Source organism: Dipodomys merriami, unplaced genomic scaffold, assembly GCF_024711535.1.
Source record: "Dipodomys merriami isolate MVZ:Mamm:240054 unplaced genomic scaffold, mDipMer1.0.p SCAF_17, whole genome shotgun sequence".
Taxonomy (NCBI): domain Eukaryota; kingdom Metazoa; phylum Chordata; class Mammalia; order Rodentia; family Heteromyidae; genus Dipodomys; species Dipodomys merriami.
Window position 1 is genome coordinate 8,066,271 of NW_027203048.1, and position 18,441 is coordinate 8,084,711.

The 18,441-nt window shown below is 44.6% G+C and overlaps 1 non-coding gene across 1 annotated transcript; it reads left to right on the forward strand.

Annotated features, from left to right (window-relative positions):
• The first annotated feature begins 15,794 nt into the window (after positions 1 to 15,794).
• On the forward strand, positions 15,795 to 15,868 carry Trnaa-ugc (transfer RNA alanine (anticodon UGC)). Its single transcript has one exon. It is a non-coding gene; the product is annotated as a tRNA-Ala (tRNA).
• Positions 15,869 to 18,441: the final 2,573 nt, after the last annotated feature.

Here is an 18,441-nt window from a genome sequence, read left to right on the forward strand (position 1 = left end):
CTCTACCTGCCCTCCCTTGGTGCTTACAAAATGTCAGTTCTTCCAGGTTTGTGCACAGGAGGCTGAGCTAGAAATGAGAACGCAGTGCAGATGCCTTGCTCCAGGGTGCGCCTGCAGAGATGGTGGGACTATATGATAGTTCAGGAGGACATGGCCCCTGACCCCCAGTATCAACTAAGGTTCCAAGTTTACAAATGAATCAACTTGCTCCTGATCCCACAGTCAGGAAGGGGCAGGGGTCCACGCACACACAGGTCATCTGTAAGCCCAGCTCCTTCTGGACTGGACTGCGCCCATAGTTGCAGAGGCTCCACACCTCTTCCATGGCAGGGGGCTGCAGAAAGGAACTTTAGTCAGTATTCTTCTCCCACCTGGATGGGTCTAGGGCAGCCCAGAGAAGTTAGAGAGAAAGACTCCTGCGGGCCTGCGAGCCAGGGCAAGGAGTGCAGCGTAATCCTGGGGCCTCTGTGGGAATGTCACATTTTTTTCAAAAGTGCTCATGCAAGGGCCCTTCGGGATGAAGCACCATAGAAATACATGCTAACAAGCCTCCCCTGGCCCGCTGGGGACAAGGGAGAGCAGAGGAAGAGTCTAGAAGAAAAGAAAAGTGGCTAGAAAAAGCCAGGCTGGGAGGAGATGAAGGACCCATCCCATGGCCTCTTGTGGATGAGAAACACACTGATGTTCAAGAATGAGACTAAGCCATGCACCAGTGGCTCAACCTATAATCCTAACTACGCAGGAGGCTGAGATCTGAGGATCAAGGCTTGAAACCAGCCTGGGCAGGAAAGTTCATGAGACTCTTTTTTTTTTTTTTATATACCAGTAGTTTATTATTACCAGTATTCTTCTTTTTTTTAATTTAATTTAATTTTATTTGTGAACATACTGTACAGAGGAGTTACAGTTACATGGGCAGGATAATGCGTACATTTCTTACCAAGCATTGCAGCCTCCTCCTTTGTTTACCCTTCACATCCCTTCCCAGCCTCCCCCCTCCCCCCCAATCCCAATCCTTCTCCTTCCCCCCCTCCCCCCGCCCCCCTTCCCCCCCACCGACGTTGTAAAGCTCGTTTTGGACATGACAACTTGTACTTCTCATTGTTGCAACAGGTCCACCTGTATCCTTAAACAACTGGTTTTTCCCCATCTCCTCCACAAGTTATACTAACATCAAATATAGTGAAAGCAGGGGTTATACTGTGGGAGAGGGACATACAAAGCAACAAAGAGATAATCTTATAAATGCGTTAGAAACACATGCATGAAAGAAAAAAAACATTAAAATACACATCTAAGGGTTCATTTTCCTGACATCACATTATCTGACCTTTTCTGCTTGACTCATACATATACTAGATATTACAAATAAGGGAAACCATGGGACCTACGTTTCTTTGGGCCTGGCTTACTTCACTTAATATAATTTTTTCCAAGTTTTTCTATTTCCTAACAAATGGGGCAATGTCATTCTTTCTGATGGAGGCATAGAATTCCATTGTGTATATATACCACATTTTCTTGATCCATTCATCTACTGAGGGGCATCTGGGTTGGTTCCATATCTTAGCTATGGTAAATAATGCTGCAATAAACATAGTTGTGCTGGTAGCTTTAGTGTGGTCTTATCTTCAATTAACCACCAAAAAAAAAAAATCCAGAAGCAGAGATGTGACTCAAGTGGTAGAGTACCATCCTTGAGCAAAAACAACTAAGGGCCCAGGCCCTGAATTCAAGCCCCCCTCTTCTCTTTATTTTCTCTTCTGTCTCTCTGTCTCTGTCTTTCTGTTTCTGTCTCTCTTTCACACACACACACACACACACACACACACACACACACACACACACACAGAGAAAAGTCTGAGATAACCCAAGCCCTCACCTGTAGAGAAGGATCTAATTGTCCTAGTGTTGCCCCATGCTAGTCTGGACCTCATTTCAGTAATCAGCCTCCACCCTGCCCTTTCTCCCTCCTTCCTTTCTCTCCCACTGCACAGCCCCTGAGCAAGAACACTCCAAATCCACATCTGATCCATCATTATCTTCATGAAACATCTGGCCCATTAGCTGTCTCTCCCCAGTGCAGCCACCACCTGCCTCATTCTGTGCTAGAGGATTAACTAGTCAATCTTTTTTTCAGATTCTGGGACTTAAACTTGGGGCCTGGGTGATGCCTGTAAGCTTTGGTATTTTTTTTTTTCTCAAGGCTAGCACTCTATCACTTGAGTCACAGATCTACTTCCAGTTCTTTGGTGGTTAATTGGAGATAAGAGTATAATGGACTGGGCTGGGAATGTAACTTAGTGGTGGAGTGCTTGCCTAGCATGCATAAAGCCCTGGGTTCAATTCCTTAGTACCACATAAAAGAGAAAAAGCCGGAAGTAGCACTGTGACTCAAGTGGTAGAGTGCCAGCCTTGAGCAAAAGCAGCTCAGGGACAGTACTCAGGCCCTGAGTTCAAGCTCCAGGACTGGAAAAGAGAGAGAGAAAAAGAGAGAGAGAGAGAGAGAGAGAGAGAGAGAGAGAGAGAGAGAGAGAGAGAGAGAGAGAGAGAGAGAGAGAGAGAGAGAGAGAGAGGGAGAGAATGGACTTTCCTGACTGGACTGGCTCTAAACCACAATCCACAGATCTTAGCCTCCTGAGTAGCTAGGGTGATTGCAGGTGAAGGCCGCTGGACACACTGCAGAAAGTGATATTTGAGAGCTTTATAAGATTGACTTCTTAGCTGGCACCAGCAGCTTACACCTGTTATTCTAGCAATTCAGGAGGCTGAGATCTGAGAATGGTGGTTTGAAGCCAGCCTGGGCATGAGACTGTGAGACTCTTATCTCCAATTACCAGTGTTAGGTTTTTAAAAAGAGGTAGCTAAGAGCCACACCACGCACGTGGTATTCAGGTAAAAGGTAGGTTTATTCAGTAGAACTGCTGGGATCAGGCCAGGTTGGCCCTCCACGTGGCTGGGAAAGGCCTGGGAAAGAGCTGGGAAAGACAGGTAGGAAATAGAGAGGTAGGAAAGAGAGAGCTGGAAAAGAGATAGCTGGGAAAGAGAGCTGGGAGAGAGAAGAGAGAGCTGAGAAAGAGAGAGAGCTGGGAAAGAGATAGCTAGGAAAGAGATAGCTGGGAAAGAGCGCGTCGGGGCTTGGGCAAGGCCTTATCTAGGGTATGGGTGGAGAAAGATGTGGCCACATCAAATTCAGATATGACCTTAGCGGATGCAGATGTGATCTCTTCCAGGTGTGCCAGTTGCCTAAGTAACACAGGTACTGGTAGAGACTTGCTGTGAGAAGGGTGGAGTCTGCTTGCCATCTAGGAGCGGACCTTACAAACAGAAAACTGGAAGTGGAGCTGTGGTTCAAGTGGTAGAGGGCTAGCTTTGAGCATAAAGAAGTTCAGGGACAGTACCCAGGCCTTGAGTTCAAGCCCCACAACTGACCAAAAAAATTATATAAGTATCCCCTTCCCTTTGCAGCTATCCTTGAGTAATTTTTAGGCCTTTTTTTTTTTTTTTGGTCTGGTCCTGGGGCTTGAACTCTGGGCCTGGGCGCTGTCCCTCAGCTCTTCAGCTCAAGGCTAGCGCTTTACCACTTGAGCCACAGCACCACTTCCGGCTTTTTTCTTTTTGCTTTTGTGGTGCTGAGGAATCGAACCCAAGGCCTCATGCATGCAAGGCAAGCGCTTTACCACTGAGCCACCTTCCCAGCCCTGAACTTTGATTCTCTTGATCTCTGCCTCCCCAGAAGCTGGGATATAGGCATGTACTGCCACACCCAATTATTAGTCACTTTTTTACTTGGAGATCATAATGGGCTGAATGGTGTCCCCCAAATAGAATGTCTATATCCAAATCTCATGAATTGGGAAAAGGGGTCTTGAAGGTATAATTAAGTAAAAGATCTTGAGATAAAATCATCCTGGAATACCAGGGAAGGCTCTAATCCAATGGCAAGTGTCCTCATAAGAGACACACACAGAAGAGACACAGAGGAGGAAGGGAGTGAAGGAGTCAGGGGTGGCAGGGATGTAGCCACAAATCAAGGAAGCCAAGGGTTTCCTCCTCAAGCCTGTAGCGGGAGTGAAGCTCTGCCTGCCACCTTGATTTCAGGCTTCTGGCCTCAGAGCTTCAAGAGGATAAATTTCTGTTGTTTAAAGCCACCAAGTGTGGGTTAGTTAGTTATGACCATCACAGAAAACCAAGGACAAGATCTAAGTGCTAAGTGCCAAGTGCACATCTTCTTTTCTTTCTTTTTTTTTCCTTTCTTCCTTTCTGTCTCTCTTTCTTTCTTTTCTTTCTTTCTTTCTTTTTTGGTGCGGGTCGTGGCGCTTGCACTCAGGGGCTGGGTGCTATCCCTGCTTTTGCCACAGCTCTACTTCCAGTTGGGTTTCTCTCTTTTTTTGTTTTTTGCCAGTCCTGGAGCTTGAACTCAGCCTGGGCATTGTCCTTGAACCAATCTGTGCTCAAGGCTAGTACTATTACCACTTGTGCCACAGTGCCCCTTCCAGCCTTTTCTGTTTGTGTGGTACAGAGGAGTTGAACCCAGGGCTTTATGCATGCTAGGCAAGCACTCTACCACCAACCAGATTCCCAGCCCCGTTTTTCTTTCTTTCCTTCCTTTTCTTTCTTTCCTTTCCTTCCTCTTTATTTCTCCTTCCTTTCTTCCCTTCTCTCCCTCCCTCTTTTTCCTTTCTTTCTCTTCCTTTTCTGTCTCCCTCCCTCCCTCCCTCTCTCCCTTCTTTCTCCTTTCTTTCTTTCTTTCTTTCTTTCTTTCTTTCTTTCTTTCTTTCTTTCTTTCTTTCTTTCTTTCTTTCTTTCTTTCTTTCTTCCCTTTTTTTTCTTTCTCTTTCTTGTAGTAACTGGAGATAAGAGTCTCACAGACGGGGCTGGGGGTTTAGCCCAGCGGAAGGGCGCCCGCCTGGCGTGCCCAAGGCCCTGGGTTCGGTTCTCAGCCCTAAGTTTAAAAAAAAAAAAAAAAAAAAAAAAAAAAAAGAGTCTCACAGACTTTCCTACCCAGACTGGCTTCAAACCATGATCCTCCATTCTCAGCCTCCTGAGTAGCTAGGATTACAGGTATGAGCCACCTGTGCCTAGCTCTGAAGTGAACAATTTCATACCTGTATTTTAACACATGCTGGAGTCTATTGTAATTGTACATGATTCTTGCTTTGTTCACTGGACATTAAGCAAGGTCTATATGCCTTTCTGTACAAGGAGTGGTGGGTCCCTGAGACTCTCAATAAATCTTTGTTAAGTAAAATTTAAGGGCTGGGAATGTGGCTTAGTAGTAGAGTGCTTGCCTAGTATGCATGAAGCCCTGGGTTCAATTCCTCAGTAGTACATAAACAGAAAAAGCCAGAAGTAGTGCTGTAGCTCAAGTGGTAGAATGCTAGCCTTGAACACAGAGCCGCTCAGGGACAGATACCAGGCCCTGAGTTCAAATTCAAGGACCAGCAAGCAAGCAAATAAATAAACAAACAAATAAATAAATAAATATCTGTCAGGTTCTCTTTTTCCCCCTTCCTGTCCCTACCCTCACATTATATAATTCATTTTTTACATAATTTACATTGAATTATTGCTATTTTTGTTGTGAAAACAGCAGAGATTTGTTATGGAGTGCAGTACATGAATTCATATCCATTCTCCACATACAGGGCAAGACAGACAGCCATGGCTCCTGTGATTTTACTCCCCAACCTCCTGCAGGCTCTTTCTATCTACCTCTGTAAAGACTTCACAAGTGCCCAAGCTATGGTGTGGATGTTTACCAAGATAGCGTCTCTCCTGCCTCTCTCCTTAGTCTAATGTCCTTCTAAGCAGAGCTGGGAAAGAACTCCAATTTTAAGACCTCATGTGATTCGACTGGACCCATTAGAATGTTATTGGATAATTCCCCATCTTAAGAGTCCTTCCTTGAAATTGTTTCTAGTGTTCACATTGCTTTTAGATTCAATTCTAAAGACTTTAGGATGTCTCTTATCTAGATTTTAAACTACTTATCACACATAATCTTCATAACATTCCTAGGAGGTATGTACAATTACCACATCCATTTTCCAGAGGAAAAAACTGAGGCGAGATTGACCACTCACCCAAAGCTCCACAGGCAGTAAAGGGTACTGCCCAAGTTGTGCCCACATATCTGACTCCAGAGCCTGGCACTCAGGCCTGCAATCCGCTTTGCATCATCAGTCATAAAGGCAGGAATGAGGGAATGAGGGGCTTCCTACTTTCCTATCTGCTTGAATAAGGAGCCAAGGTGGCTCCAGCCAGGGGGCTGGGTCCTTGGAAGCCACAGGAAGACTGGGTTTTGACCTTAAGGGACCTGTCTGCTCAAATCCAGTCATCCTCTCCACCAGCCTCGTCAGAGGGTGGAGACCTAGACAGCAGGACAACACTCACAGCTGGCTAGCCTGACTTACATATTGCAAACACATTGTATCTTTTTGTGTTGTTTTGTTTTGCTTGTGTGCCAGTACTGGGGCTTGAACTCAAGGCCTGGACTCTATCCTCTAGCTTTTTTGCTCAAGGCTGGAGCTGTAGCCCTTGAGCCACAGCTCCACTTCGGCTTCTTGATAGTAAATTGGAGATAAAAGTCTCCTGGATTTCTCTGCATAGGCTGGCTTTGAATCTGGATCCTTAGATCTGAGCCTCCTGAGTAGCTAGGATTACAGGTATGAGCCATGGGTGGCTGGCACATTTTCACATCTCAAAATAAGAAGCATTATGTATAATTTCAGCCATTGTATTTATTACTCAGAGCACCATGAGGACCAGGTTCCTGAAAGCTGAGGTTCATTTGTCTACTTTGTTCTCCACGCCCCCCCCTCCCCCCTACCTGCCCCACACTGGCCTGGAGCTCAAACCCAGGGCCTGGGGAGCTCCCTGAGCTTTTGTGTGCAAGGCTAGTGCCCTACCACTTGAGTTACAATTCTACTTCTGGCTTTTTGGTGGTTCACTGGAGATAAGTCTCATGGACTTTCCTGCCTAGACTGGTTTCAAACTGTGATCCTCAGATCTCAGTTTCCTGAGTAGGTAGGATTACAGGCGTGAGCCACCCACACCCAGTCCATCTTGCTGTTTTGAGGCATCTCCCTTCCAGGGGCCAGGTCTTGCAAGTACTTACAAGCTTCCTTCTCTCTGTTCTCAAGACATGACGTCAGAACCAGTCCCTGAAAGTGACCACATGGATGACAATAGAGTGTCACTGCTCAGATTGTGCATGATCATCTGTTTTTCCTGTTCCTGCTCTGGACCACTCAGGACATGGACCAGGGAGAGAGGGAGCAAGAGACCAGTCATAGGGATGAAAGTGAAATGGGTCCTAGGGCTCAGGTATGTAGCCACCCTCTTCCATATGAACTCAGTCTGGACTTGAACTCCACACCAGTCACTAGCAGGTGAGGCTGCCAGACACCTCCCTGGGGAAGGCAGAATGGTAGGAAGGGGACAAGTCACAGAAGGTCTTGAATACTGAGCTTAAATATCTCCATCCCCTCTTACAGGTGCTGGTGAAGATTTTTTTTTTAAGCAAATGACTCATCCCTCTTTCAAAAGATTAATTCAGGATAAAAAGTGGTTTCGGAAGGAAATAAACTATCAAGAGAAAACTGGTGAGAAAGCACAAGATCCTGCACACCCCAAACAGGTCCACTAAGTAATGTTATCTAGGATTCATTCCACAAAGTTCTCAGGCCTCTCACAGATATGGTGCTAACTTACACTCAGAGTCAACACATGAGCGTTTTTTTGGTTGAACATATCTGTGTGGCTTTGCAGACAGTAAATTTTGTAACTATTTTTTTTTTGGGGGGGGGTCAGTCATGGGGCTTGAACTCTGAGTCTGGGCACTGTCCCTCAGCTCTTCAGCTCAAGGGTAGTGCCCTACCACTTAAGCCACAGTGCCACTTCTGGCTTTTTCTGTTTATGTGGTGCTGAGGAATTGAACCCAGGGCCTCATGCATATAAGGCAAGCACTCTACCATTGAGCCACCTTCCCAGTCCCAAATTTTATTACTATTAAATAGTTCATGGGGCGGGGGGGGAGAGGGGCAACAGAGAAGACCACTCTTGGAAAAACACTTTTTCTTGCACAGGTAGAGATGAAAATAAATGAGCCACCTGCTCAGCCATCTATTTCCCAATCTTGCTGGGTCATGTGGGGGCAACCAGGCGTGGCCAGACACTTACTGGCAAGTGTTAAGAGTCAGTCGAACATGTGCTAACCTTTCCTAAAACCAGATCTCTATTTAGCTGTGTATCTCCATATTTAATTTTTTTCCAGGGATTGAACCTATGACTTGTGGAATGCTAATTAAGCTACATCATCAGCTCCCCAGGCCCTTTTTTTTCCATTAGGATTTTCATTTTAATTAGAAAAAAAGTATGTGTTTTCCATGGTATTTAAACTCATATGTCTGGTTAGGCATGATGGTACATGCTTGTAATCTCAACTATTCTGGAGACAGTGATGGGAGGACTGATGGACAGAAGTGCAAGACCTTATCTGAAAAACAAGTAAAGCAAAAAGAAGTTGGGATTGTGGCTTAAGTGGTAGAGCACCCAGCAAGCACAAGGCCCTGAATTCAATTTCTAGTAATGCAAAACAAAACAAAACCAAAACCAAAAAAAACTCATCTCAGTGTAGTGAGTTTAGAGAGGGTTTTAGTAATTCTTTCTCTCACCCATTCTCCTGCCAGATGGGAAGCACATGGTGGCCCTCACTCATCACAGAGTGAGAATGCAGAGCCCAATGCTGGCTCCCTAGGCAATATGGCTGAGTGGCTATGACTCTTCCATTCATTTCCAGCTTCTCAGAGCGTGGGCATGTGCACACATGCATGCATGCATGCGCACACGGACACGCGCACACACACACACCCCTGCCAGTGTTAAATCTAGACAGGAAAGCTTGAGACACTGCTCTGCTAATTTTAGGAACTGCTAGGTTGAGTCAGTCTTTCTGCTGGCTTTGTGCCCTCTGTCCACTCTCTTTCATGGTATCTGTTTAGGAGGAGATGCTGGCTCTTATCTTCCAAGGATGATCTTGCCTCCCTCCACGTGGCTCAGCGTGATTCTGTATCCTCACCCTGTCATCTGTCCAGGACAAATTTTCATCCATCCCTATTGCTTTTATCAATTGCTTGCTCATTCCCTTCCTTCCTTCCTTTCTTTTTCTCTTTTCCTGCCTCCTTCCCTCCCTCCTTTTCTTCCTTTCTTCCTTGGATTTAAACTCAGTACCTAACACTTGTTAGGCAGGTATTCTACTATTGAGCCAGGCCTCCAAGCATTTTGGGGATGGTAATTCTGCTTCTTGCCCAGATGCCTGGACTATGATCCACCTATTTGGGGTGACCTCATTGTAACTGAAATCTACTAGCACATGCCACCATACTCAGCTTCTTCTGGTGGGATGGAATCTTGAAATTTTTTTTGCCCTGCTGGCATCTTGATCCGCTAGTTGTCAGCCTTCCAAGTAGCTAGGATTACAAGTGTGAATGACCAGTGCCAGGCTTTCCTTGCTTTTTTTTATAGAAGCCTCACTGCAAGTTGCACACATGTACATGGATGGGACCCAACTGCCTTGTGTTCACACTTTTGAGTTAATGAAGCCCTAAGAGGGAATTGTTATTTCAGGAGGGGGAAAAAAAACCCTCCAGATCTAAATTCAAATATGCCTTAAAACTAAAAATAATTACATTTAAATAACTTTAGAGAGAAGGATATAAAGGAGGATTTAAATGCCAGCTATAAATTGATGCACTTCCTCATTTTTCTGTCCCAGGGTAGAGCAGAGTGACTGACAGAGAGAAAAGGCACTTAGCACATGTTCCATGGAGGAAGGAATAAATGAATACATTCCGAGGCACTAACAGTTTGGTAATTTCTCCCTTTCAAGGGCAAAACATGTAATTTAGCACATAGGTGTTTTCTTTAATAAATGACATGGTAGAGTTTTCAGACCTTGGTCCTGGGGCGGCCCCTGGGTTGTATTTTCATTGTTGGGATGATTTCTGTCTTAAGTTACCCCATGCTCAACTCCAAAGGGCATCTATAGAAGGAAAATGTATTATTTCTACACAAGTAGTCTGGCTAGTACAAGTCCAAGGTTATATTCTAGCAGCTTCCTAACATTTTTGGAAGAGGCACTGCTAGGGATGGAACTCAAGACCTTATATATGCCCTACCTCTGACCACATCCCTGTTCCTCAATAATACCTTTAAGGTCCACAGGCTCTATATATTCTTCTCTGTCATCTGCAGGGAGTTAGTTTTACTCTCAGGACCCTACTTTTTTTAAACTAACAGTTGAATTCTGTGAATTTTTTCATATTCACAAGACTTATGTATGCATGTATCCTGTACTTCATCTCACAGTTCAGCAAAATGACCATTCATTTGTTCAAGTACTTCTTATACCTGCATTAGGACTCAGACACAGAGGAAGTTGGAAGTCATCATGTTGAACAAGATAAGCCAAGCTCAAAACACCAAATATCACATTTTCACTCATTTGTAGTATCTAACTTTATTTTTCTTATTTTTATTTTTTTTTTGGGGGGAGTCCGGTCGTGGGGCCTGAACTCTGGGCCTGGGCTCTGTCCCTCAGCTCTTCAGCTCAAGGCTAGCACTCTACCACTTGAACCACAGAGTCACTTCCGGCTTTTTTCTTTTTGCTTATGTGGTGCTGAGGAATCAAACCCAGGGTTTCATGTATGCAAGGCAAGCGCTCTACCACTGAGTCACCTTCCCAGCCCCTGTAGTATCTAACTTTAAAGACAGACATATCTACACACACACACACACACACACACACACACACATACACACACACACACACAAACGTATACATATACATAGAACTAAATACACATATAAACACATACACACAGAATTAAATTGTAAACTATAACAGTGTTTCAGGGCAACATAAACCAGGACACGACAAGGACACCTGCACATCCATGTTCATTGCTGCACTGTTCACAATAGCCAAGATATGGAAACAACCCAGATGCTCTGGATGAATGGATGAATGGATCCAAAAAATCTAGTACCTAGATACAATGGAATTTTACACAGCCATTAGAAAGGTAAAGTAATGGCGTTTGCAGGGAAATGGATGGAACTAGGACAAATCATGTTGTGAGGTAAGCCAAGATCAGGGTTACAGTGCATGTTTTCCCTGATATGCAGATATTAGATCTAAAACACAATGATCTGACAAAGTAAACAGGACTCGAGATACCCAAACACAGTAAGACCAAAAGAGGCTACCAAAATATAAGACCCAAACACCTCTTCATATGTATATAAAATAATATACCAACTGAAAAGAACCCTAACTATAAGAAAACAGAAGACCTCTTCTGAATTTGTCTTATTTAGATGACCGTGTATTGTTTACCTCATACATCTACATCTACATCTACATCTATACATATATATACCTAATGTAAACACGTGCACATCAATGAGGAGGGTGAAAAAGTGCAGCAGCAGGGCCCATCAGTTGTGCTGGACATTGATGAAAGTGAACTAAGCAACTTGTGGGTGGAGATGGGAGAGAGGGAATGAGAGGGCAGGAGGAATGAGCTGATAATAAGCAAAAGGAAAGAAATGTACTTATCACCCAAGATATGCAAAGGTAACCCCACTGTATATCACTTCTAAAACAACAATATTAAAAAAAAAAAAAAAAAGAGGGCTGGGAAGGTGGCTCAGTGGTAGAGCGCTTGCCTTGCATGTCTGAGGCCCTGGGTTCGATTCCTCAGCACCACATAAGCAGAAAAAGCTGGAAGTTGCCCTGTTCAAGTGGTAGAGCACTAGCCTTGAGCTGAAGAGCTGAGGGACAGTGCCCAGGCCCAGAGTTCAGGCCCCACGACCGGATCCAAAAAAAAAAAAAAGATTGTTTCAGGGAAAGGAGAGAGGAAAGAGGGGGAGATATGATAGAGAATAAGTAAAATGTAAATACAGCCAGGAGCTGGTGGCTCCTGCCTATAATCCTAGCTACTCAGCAGGCTGAGATCTAAGGACTGCTGTTCAAAACCAGCCCAGATAGAAACTTCTATGCATTTTTTTTTTTTTTTTTTTTTTTGTCATGGGACTTGAACTCTGGGCCTGGGTGCTGTCCCTCAGTTCTTCAGCTCAAAGGCACTCTACCACTTGAGCCACAGCGCCACTTTCTGTTTTCTGGTGGTTAATTGGAGATAAGAGTCTCATGGACTTTCCTGCCCAAGCTGGCTTTGAACTTTGATCCTCAGATCTCAGCCTCCTGAGTAGCTAGGATTACAGTGGTGAGCCACCAGCGCCCAGCTGACTTCCATCTCCAGTTAACCAGCAAAAAGCCAGACGTGGAGCCACAGCCAGGCTTGAGAAGTAAGGGGGGGGGGGGCAGGGAGAGGAACCCAGCAAGAGTGCAAGGCTCTGAATTTAAGCCCCAGGACTGCCCCCCCGCCCCCCCCCCCCACCAAATACACTGCATCTACATCACAAAGAAATACATTGCATCTACACATGAAGAGGGAATAAGAATGTTACTAAAAACTGTTAAATAGGGTTAAGGATGCTGGGCGCTGGTGGCTCACACCTGTAATCCTAGCTACTCAGGAGGCTCAGATCTGAGGCTCACAGTTCAAAGCCAGCCCAGGCAGGAATGTCTGTGAATCTCTTATCTCCAAGAAACCACCAGAAAAACAGAAGTGGCACTGTGGCTCAAGTGGTAAAGTGCTTGTCTTGAGCTGAAGAGCTCAGGGACAGTGCCCAGACCCAGAGTTCTAGCCCCATGACCACCACCACCAACAAAATAGGGTTGAGGGCAATAGAGGGAATTTTCTGACTACAATATAACATGTACAGGTGTAAAATACCATGGTAAAACCTCTATATACAATTAATATGCACCAAGAAAGAGCAAAACAGGCTGTGCTGGGGGCTGGGCTGAGGGGGTCAGTGGGAGGGGAAAGGGAATGGAGAAAGGGAATTAGGGAGAATATGGTTGAACTACTTTATAAGTATGTATGAAATAGAACAATGAAACTGGTGGAAATTGTTTTAAGAAGTGGGGAGAATAGATAAGGGAGAGTGAGAGAAGGGGTGAGGCTGCAGTTGATGGAATACATTGAATAGGTGTATGGAAATGTCACCCTGACTCTCCCCCAACTACAAATGCACACTAATAAAACAAACAAAAACCAAAACCTCTGGTCAGCCTAGGTGGCTCACACATTATACTCCTAGCTACTGAGGAGGCGTAAGATCTGAGTCAAAGTTCAAATTCAGCTGTGAAGATAAATCAAAGAGACTCTTATCTCCAATTAACAAGCAAAAGGCTGGAAGTAGAGGTGTGGCTCAAGTAACGGAGTACCAGCTTTAAGTGAAAAAAACTAAGCAAGATTTTGAGGCCAGTTCTAGTACCAGAAGAAAAAAAAAAGAAATCTTTGGGGGGAAAAAAAGGAGAATATCTTCATCTATCAAAAGGTTATATATCAGGGAGACTTTTACCTGAGAAGAAAGTCTGCTATATGTGCCTGGGTGATGCAATGGAGTAGAGGAAATTTCAGAGGACTCACTGATCTAGACCTACAAATGGAGGAAAAGTTTGCCAGGCTCAGAGGAAGGAGGAGGGCGTGCAGAAGGAAGGAGAGTGAAGAGGGGAGGGGGGAGGGAGGGTGTGCTGGAGATGCAGCAAGTACAAAACTCAAGGCCATAAAGGACAGCGTGGTCAGAGAACATGGAGTTCTGTGTACGGAGAACACAAGCGAAGAGAGAAATGAAAGGTACAGGCTAGAGACAGATAGCAGAGTCCAGATTGCTCCAGATTCAGGTAGGGAGATTGGGGTGGGGACACTCGGGCATTGAAATGGCCAAGGCCAGGCGCCATTACAAAAGCTCAAGGGTTTTGTTTCCTAGGGTGGTCACAGCAAATGATAGGATGAATATCCCCAAACCTTAAATTTGAACACTGAAGGGCTGGGAAGGTGGCTCACATGCATGAGGCCCTGGGTTTGATTCCTCAGCACCACATAAGCAGAAAAAGCCCGGAAGTGGTGCTGTGGCACAGGTGGTAGAGTGCTAGCCTTGAACTGAAGAGCTGAAGGACAGCACCCAGGCCCAGAGTTTAGACCAGAGTTCAGACCCCATGTCCGACACCCCCCCCCCAAAAAAAAATTGAACACTGAAATGTTCCAAAATCTGAAGCAATTTTTATTTGGGGGCAATAGGACAGGGGCTTAAGACTTGCCATGGGGGAACCAATGGGAGCATCACTGATTATTATCAGGAGGGACCAGAAGGCAGGCAGCTGAAGTTCTGGACAGAAGATGAGTCTTCAGGCCAGGCGGGGAGGTTATCACCTACTCTAGGTTAGCTAAAGAAGGAGAGCAAGGGTGACCATGAGGAATTGTGCATGGGTTGTAGTGTAATTAGTATTGCTGGAATCTGAATCTGGAATCTGAAATCAGGACCTGGAGTCTACTCAGTTTGCTGGCACTCTACTCCTATGTCATGCCTCTAATCTGGCCCTTTGCTGGTTATTTTAGAGACAAATCTCTCTTCTGTCCAGGCTAGCTTTGAGCTGTGATATTCCAAGCTTCATTCAGCATCCTGAGTAGCCAGGAATTACAGGCATGAGCCAGCAGTGTGGGCTATATTTTAATATGTAGTCAATCATGTGTAAAATCTGAGTGACTGACTTCCCTTGCCAGGAGATTTTCACTTTGCTATCTTTGATGAAATTATAAGCTTGAGAAGCAAGACAATTCCAATTTTATAGAAATGAATGGTTTTGAACATGCAAGTCTAGTGGACTTGCCACTAACAATTTCAAAGCTGTGACAGCATGTGCCTTTGTAAAATGAGAAGCCATGGGGCTGGGAAGGTGGCTCAGTGGTAGAGTGCTTGCCTTGCATGCCTGAGGCTCTGGGTTTGATTCCTTAGCACCACATAAGCAAAAAAGAGAAAAAAATCCGAAAGTGGCGCTGTGGCTCAAGTGGTAGAGCGCTAGCCTTGAGCTGAAGAGCTCAGGGACAGCACCCAAGCCCAGAGTTCAGGCCCCATGACTGGACCCCCTCCCAAAAAACTGAGAAGCCATATTAATAATTGTGTGTAGTAAGAAATTTAGCCACTTAGGAGACTGAAGTCTGAGGATAAAGGTTTGAATCCAGCCTGGGCAGCAAAGGCTGCTCTTATCTCCAATTAACTACCTAATTCACTAATTTTGTTAAAATTAATTTCTCTTTATCTCTTTTTCTTTCTTTCTAGAAGTAGAATTACAACAGAAATTTAAATTCTATGAAAAATGCAATTACATGCAAGAGGGGACCTCATTTTCTTGCTTGTAAAATGTATAAGATAGTCACCTTTAAAAAAGTTCTTAGAGGCCCAGTGCCAGTGGCTCACACCTGTAATCCTAGTTACTCAGAAGGCTGAGATCTGAGGATCATGGTTCAAAGCCAGCCTGGGCAGGAAAGCCTGTGAAACTCTTATCTCCAATAAACCACTCAGAAAACCGGAAATGGTGCTGTGGCTCAAGTGGTAGAGTACTAGCCTTGAGCTGAAGAGCTGAGGGACAGTGCCCAGGCCCACAGTTCAAGCCCCGTGACCAGGGGGAAAAAGGACCTTATTGTTAGGTGCTGGTGGCTCACACCTGTAATCCTAGCTATTCAGGAGGCTGAGTTCAAAGCCAGCCTGGGCAAGAAAGCCCATGGGGACTCTCTCTCTAATAACCACCAAAAACCCAGAAGTAGACCTATGGCTCAAGTGGTAAGGTATTAGCCTTGAGCAAAAAAGCTCAGGGGGGCTGTGGAGGTGGCTCAGTGGTAGAGTGCTTGCCTTGCATGCATGAGGCCCTGGGTTCGATTCCCCAGCACCACATAAGCAAAAAGAAAAAAGCTGGAAGTGGCGCTGTGGCTCAAGTGGTAGAGCACTAGCCTTGAGCTAAAAGAGCTGAGGGACAGCGCCCAGGCCCAGAGTTCAGGCCCCACGACCAGACCCAAAAAAAAAAAAAAAAAAAAGCTCAGGGACCATGCTCAGGATCTGAGTTCAAACTCCAGGACTGGAATATACACAGACACAGACACACAAACACAGACAGACACACAGACAGACACACAGACAGACACACAGACAGACACACACACACAGACACAGACACACACATAGACACACAGACACACAGACACAGACACACACACAGACACAGACACACACACACAGACACAGACACACACACACACACAGACACAGACACACAGACACACACACACAGACACACACACACACAGACACAGACACACACACACACACACACACACACACACACACACACACACACACACACACACACACACACACACACACACACACACACACACACACACACACACACACACAGGACCTTAGGTGTTAAGTAACCAAACAGCCTCACCGTGGAGGAAAGCAACCTTACCTCAGGGCCTCTTTTTTAATTAACAAGAGGAGAGTCTATCCCAAGCCTCCTGGCTTCATTTCTCCTTCTCTGTTACTTACAGGAGAGTGAAACCATATTAAGTGGATCTGAAATTCAAGCCAGAGAGCACTGATTATTATGTCACCTTTCCAAAAAACTTGTAAGTGGCTAAAAGCTTTTTCCTCTGTGTCTGAAGTTTCTCCTAATGCAAAGAAGCAAGATTTAATTACATTCTAGAACCACTGGTCCCAAAGACAACTTCAGAAAAAAGTCTTTTTCTTCAATCAGTGCTATGTTTAGTGAGTTAGTTTCATATAGCTTCTTAGATGATCACATTAATTGCTACTCATTAGGAAAAGTCAAATAGAAAAGAAAAACAAAGGGCAAAAGGCAAAACCATCTCACCCATCTCCTAAATCACACACTGCCAGGTCAGCCACTTCTTCCAGTCTGGTGACTAAAAACTACCTCTTCCTTTAAGTCCAGAGTTTCGAACACCAAGCCTGGCTTTGGGGAAGGGGTGAGGAAGGAAATGGCCCTTTTACTTCATTATAGTTAGAACACAAAAGAATATGTTAGGGACATGAAAATAACTCACAACCAAAATCTCTAGGGTAGATCTTCCTGTCTTACTGTTCGTTAGTTTCTAGGTGACCTGACCTTCAGTTGATGGTATGGGTAGGCATCCCCAAAGACGTGATTTTTCCGGCCCTTCAGGAAACATCAGATGTCCTGAATATTTGTCCCAATTTCACTTAAAAAAGAATGAACTCAGGAGGCTGAGATCTGAGGATCACAGTTCAAAACCAGCACTGGCAGGAACATCCATGAGACTCTTTTTTTTTTTTTTTTTCCCATGAGACTCTTATCTCCAATTAACCACAAGAAAACTGGAAGTGGCACTGTGGCTCAAGTAATAAGAGTGCTAGCCTTGAGCTGAAGAGCTGAGGGACAGTGCCCAGGCCCAGAGTTCAAGACCCACAACCAACAAAAAAAGAAAAAAGACAATGAACACAATCATGCAAATGTATCATATTCCATACCTGAACAGTTAATCACTTATTGTCTAACAGTTTATGGTTTCACATCAAGCTGATTTCCTGTTGTTTGGGGTATAACTCAGAAGTTTTGAAACCAAAGGAAAAACAGGAATAAACCACCTTCTCTTGGTTCCTGAGAGGACCCTCTAGATTCCACCTGTTTCAGTTGACACTGATAGCCACTCTGATGTGTGGCCCACGATGGAAGAAGTTGATGAGGTTGGATATGATCACCTTTCTCCAACACCTCAGTTTACAAATATCCCCAATCCTTGTCCTTTGCTATGTAGATCTGAGACTTGTTCTCCACTGTCTTCAGGCCTGGCCACCTGTCAGAAGAAGTTTCTCCTTCGTTTCTGTGATTGCCATCCAATGATGCAGTTGTAATGATAGCTGCTTGTTATTCCTCTGCATCCATTCTCAATTTGAATTTGTGTTACTGATGAGGAAAACTATACTCTCGATTAGTCTTCTTAAAAAAATACAGAAATCCCCTGGCCATAAAGGAAATGCAAATCAAAACATTGAGATTCCATCTCACCCCAGTTAGACTGGCCAACAAGGAGACCTAAACAATAACAAATGCTGGCGAGGATGAGGGTGAAAAGGAACCGTATTGCAGTGTTGGTGGGAATATAAACTAGTACAACAACTCTGGAAGGCGGTTTAGAGATTCCTCAAAAAACTAAACATAGAACTTCCCTATGATCCAGCTAGACCACACTTGGGCATCTGCCCAGATTATTATAAGTCAGGATATGGTTAAAAAAAAAAATACTCCCACACCCATGTTCATTACTGCACTGATCACAATAGCCAAGTTATGGAAACCACCCAGGTGCCCTACAATAGATCAGCAGAGCAAAAAAAAAAAAAATGGTACATATGCACAATGGAATTTTACTTATCCATTAGCAAGAATAATACTATGTCATTTGCAGGAGCTAGTTAGACCTAGAA